This window comes from Piliocolobus tephrosceles, chromosome 11 (assembly GCF_002776525.5).
Source record: "Piliocolobus tephrosceles isolate RC106 chromosome 11, ASM277652v3, whole genome shotgun sequence".
Classification (NCBI taxonomy): Eukaryota; Metazoa; Chordata; class Mammalia; order Primates; family Cercopithecidae; genus Piliocolobus; species Piliocolobus tephrosceles.
This window is the reverse complement of record NC_045444.1, coordinates 79,315,189-79,320,183: the sequence shown is the minus strand read 5'-3', so window position 1 is coordinate 79,320,183 and position 4,995 is coordinate 79,315,189. Positions and strand designations below refer to the sequence as shown.

The following is a 4,995-nucleotide window of genomic DNA, read 5'->3' as shown; positions in this document are numbered from 1 at the left end:
GAAAGGATGCAAAATGATTACCCTATATAGAGATCATATTTAGTGCTGTTTTCTAACATATTATATTACTAAGACACATCATTAAACACAAGTAGAACTAAACTTTGTAGGCCTCAAATATAATTAATAGACTTATAATATTGTGTTGGAGTTTCTTAGCTCAAACATCTGTAAATTGGGTTTTCCTGAATGAGTGCATTTTTTGCTTGAATCTTTAGTACTTCTGATGTAATCTGAATAATACACATGATCCCAAACCTTCTATACTCAATTTTTAAAATGTGTAAATGCATTACAGACAAGTTTTTATTTGGTTGTTTTGTTTGGTTTTTGTTTGTTTGTTTGTTTTTTTGAGATACAATCTCACTCTGTCTCCCAGGCTGGAGTGCAATGGTGCGATCTTGGCTCACTGCAGCCTAGCCTCCCAGGTTCAAGCGATTCTCCTGCCTCAGCCTCCTGAGTAGCTGGGATTACAGGTGCCTGCCACCACACCTGGCTAATTTTTGTATTTTCAGTACAGATGGGGTTTCATCACGTTGATAAGGCTGCTCTTGAACTCCTGACCTCAGATGATCTGCCTGCCTCCACCTCCCAAAGTGCTGGGATTACAGGCTTCAGCCACTATGCCTGGCCATTACAGACCAATTCTTAGAAACTTGTTTTCAACTTGTTGAATTTATTTATAAAGATAAGAGAAAAATATTAAAATGGTAAATAAGGTTTCTATTTCACACAGTATCAATAAAATACACATATTTTAATACTTCTTTTAAACTTTTTTGCCGGGCGCGGTGGCTCAAGCCTGTAATCCCAGCACTTTGGGAGGCCGAGACGGACGGATCACGAGGTCAGGAGATCGAGACCTTCCTGGCTAACACAGTGAAACCCCGTCTCTACTAAAAAATACAAAAAAACTAGCCGGGAGAGGTGGCGGGCGCCTGTAGTCCCAGCTACTCGGGAGGCTGAGGCAGGAGAATGGCGTGAACCTGGGAAGCGGAGCTTGCAGTGAGCTGAGATCCAGCCACTGCACTCCAGCCTGGGCGACAGAGCAAGACTCCGTCTCAAAAACAACAACAACAACAACAAAACAAAACTTTTTTTCCCCTCATTTTTCCTGTCAGGTGTAATTGCACCCACCCACCAATTTTAAATATAGGATAATGTCAAAATCGTCAGGAAATTAATAGAAATTTTAAATTCACAAACACATGATATGGAAGATATTGAAAAAACTCTATTAAGTTAGACATTATCTCCTATTTCAGGAACCCATCTGCAATATTTTAATTAGAATGCTTCTTTCCTTAAAATGCACATTAATTCTGTATGCTATTAAAATCATCCATAACTAAAAGTAAATAATGCTGTTTTAAAATATTGCAATGCATTTTCATGACTTGCCTTGCTTATGAACACAGGAATTTTTTCATAAATAACCTTTAAGAAATATATAAATCTCAATACTTCATGAATGAGAAGACCAAATCAAAATAATGTGGCAGTCTGGGTTCGTTTGGGAGATAAACATCACACAGTGGATTAGCAGGGATGTTTGATACAAAGCACTGTTAAGTATGGTTAAAAAAAAAAAAAAAAAAAAAAGAGAGTACGAATCTGTCAGGTCCGAACTATGGCAATGACCAAGGAACTCTTACAGATGGACATGTACATGCTGCTAGACATTGAGGAGAAGGTGGCAGACAAAGAGGTGAAGAAGGCATATAGGCAGAAGGCCCCCTCCTGCTACCTGGCATTCTTCCACTGGCAGCTGAACTCTTCCCCCACATTCTCAGGCCTTGGACGTGCTGACTGATTGATGCTGCAGCCAGGGCTGCCTATGACAAAGTCAGGAAAACCAAGAAGCAGGCAGCAGAGAGGACCCAGAAACTAGATGAGAAAAGGAGGAAAGTGAAGCTTGAGCTGGAGGCCCGGGAGCCGCAGCACCAGGCCCAGGAGAGGGAGGCGGAGGCGGAGGAGGAGGGGGGGAAGGGGGGGAAGGGGGGGCGGGGGCGGAGGCGGAAGGGGGGGCGGGGGCGGAGGCGGCGGCGGCGGCAGAGGCAGAGGCAGAGGCAAGCCTGAGCACCAGGACTCTAGCGCGAGAGATCAAACGCCTGGGCGAAGAGGGTTCCCGGCAGCTGGAGGAACAGCAGAGGCTATCCGGGAGCAGATACACCAGTAGCATGACCAGAGGTTGAGAGGAAAGACAGAAAATACTGAAGGCCAAGGAACCCCCAAACTAAAGCTAAAATGGAAGTGCAAGAATGGGGCGGGGGTGAGTCGAAAGGTGGCTACTCCAAAGACATTCTCCTATGGCTTTTGCAAAAGTGTGGTGAGGTTCTCAACCTGGTGCTTTCCAGGAAGAAGGCAGGCACTGCTGTGGTGGAGTTTGCGACTGTCAAGACTGCGGAGCTGGCGGTTCAGAACGACGTTGGCCCGGTGGATAACCCTCTGAAGATTTCCTGGTTGGAGGGAGAGCCCCAGAGGACCGTGGGCCCCAGTCACCAGCACTGTCAAAGGGCTCAGTGCTGTCGGTGACGGACTACGAGAGCGTCATCAGGACGCACATGCGCCACGCGGCCGAGCTGCGATGACTGATCTCAGAGATGCACCGCCAGACCAAGAGGGGCAGACCAGGTAACCCTGGCTCCAGCCACCCGCCTGCAGCTTTTTTCTTTAACGTCATCAATAAACTTTTGTTTGTTTGTTTTTAAGAAAAAAAGAAGGCATGATATGATGTAAAGAAGCTCTGTATGGTATCTTAGGGCTGATGGAGAGTACTCAAGGACAAACTTAGAAGGCGTTCAGACTTTATTGGAGAAAATGTGGGTCAGCTCGCTGGATACCAGGGAAGTTCTCAATTTTGGCCAGACCAGAGCAGATCTGAGTTCCTTGGCAAGTGAAAGGCTACCTCCAGGGTATAGGGGATCAACATCTCTAAGCAAGTGTATCCAACGGATTCCCGGCAATTGGTGGGGCAGGAGATCTTTAGAGCGGACAGTCTGTGGGGGCTCCGGTTTCCAGAGAGTGCCGTGGAAAGATTATCACCAGACAGAGGCTGCAATGTCACGGAGGGACAAAGGCTGGGCAAGGTGACTGGGACAGGCTCTATTAGCTATCCTCACCCCCTCCTTCGGACACCCAGCTCACACAGGGAGTCTCTACTGCACTGTTCCTCAAGCACCCTCCACTGCTCGTACCAAAAGAACAATTATTTAAAATATTCTGTTTTAGAGCATATGTTGAAATGTGCATTCAGAGCTGAGAAATAATAAACTGACGACTGACACAAATGATTATTAGGTATACTTTAAGTCATTTTTAGTCATCCGAGGAGAAAAATAAGTCATCAATGAACTGCATGGAAATAAAAAAGTCAAGTGATAAAACCGTAACTAAATAAACCCAGATTGCCACATCATTTTGATTTGGTTTTCTCATTCATGAAGTATGGAGACTTACATAAACCTTACAGATAATTTATGATCAAATTTCTGTCTTCACAAGCAAGTGGCTTAGTTCTAAATGCAAACATATAATTCCAAGTATAATTTAAATACTAGAAATTCCTCACTAAATTGCTATACCAGATTTTCAAATTATGGGCAGGAATACTAACTGAGATTGCATTATTCATTGGGATTTATAAGTTCACCCAACAAGCCGAAGCAGATTGTATTCACATACTGATAAATTTAATTATGGCAGATGAGTGGTTCTTAAATTTATTTTGTCATTTGTCCTTTGTTTTGCTATGTCTTGTGCTTCCTTAACTACCTCTTAGTTCAAAATTCATACTCGTGATTTCAAATTCAGGCTTCTCAGAGTTGATGTTTATTGGGCTTCACCTGAGCTATTTGAACATGTTCAGTAAAATCATTATGTTCCCAATATATATGTAATAAAAGAATTTGTCTAGTCTTTCTTATTGTCTGTTACTGAAATAGTGGTAGAGGGTGTGGAAGGAGAGCTGGGTAATTCCATTACATTTTTTTCTCCCAGAACCCAATAACTGACATGAGTTGCCTGCTACCCTGGCCCAGTCAGGTTTCCCTTCCCACTACCTACAAAGCTGTCTCACCCTAGACAGATTTGGATCAAATAGAAAAAAATAATAATAAAATTAAACAAGAAATAGGCAGTGAGATTTAAACAAACAAGATATGATGCTTCTTTAGCTCAGAGAAATATATAGAGCAATCAATAGAAACAATCTAGTAGAAGAACATAAACTCATTACACTAAGCACTGATGAGAATCGGAAACAAGCTTCAATCACTGGAAAGCTTCCAGACTCGTTTCTAGGTGACGACTTAGTCAAATCACCAGTCAGATGTTCTTATGAAACTAGCAATATTTTGAACTGTACTTGCTTCGGATGAATGAAGGAAAGATAAATTAAGAAGTATCCCCTTATTTATTTGGAGAAATGTAGACTTCGTGTGTAAAAATCAGCAATAAAATTTCCTAATGTTTAGTAAGTACTCAAAATATTATGTCATCAGTTACATTCTATAGCAAAAGTATGTAATATTTTTATTTATTGATACAAATGGGTTACTTTTTAATGCTGTCATTTGGAAATAGATCCACTTAGTATAATAAACTTTTTTTTATAGCTTTAAAGCATTTTCTCTTTATTTACTGTTTACTTATTCATTAATTTTACTTATTTAGTTCTTTCTTTCTTCTTATGTATTTTTATTTCACATTTCTTTATCCTTTATTTTTTATTGTTTTAAATGTTGGTAAATATATACCAAGAAATAATATATGGCAGTTAGAATTCCCAAAATCAGATGTGAAGCGCACACAGAAAAAAATAGAGAATATTTTGATAAGTATAATGTCATATATGTTTAAGAAAATCTGGAAGATACAGATATATGTATACATTGACAAGTGCAGACATACCAAATTTGATCAAAGTAAGTGATGAGGGCTCCCTACTCGTACTAACACCAGAGTAATGGACCATTCCTTATTGCTTTCTACTAA

General features: G+C 41.0%; 1 pseudogene; it reads left to right on the top strand.

The window, feature by feature from the left end:
- Positions 1-1,630: 1,630 nt before the first annotated feature.
- Positions 1,631-2,711, top strand: LOC111545746 (annotated as a pseudogene).
- Positions 2,712-4,995: the final 2,284 nt, after the last annotated feature.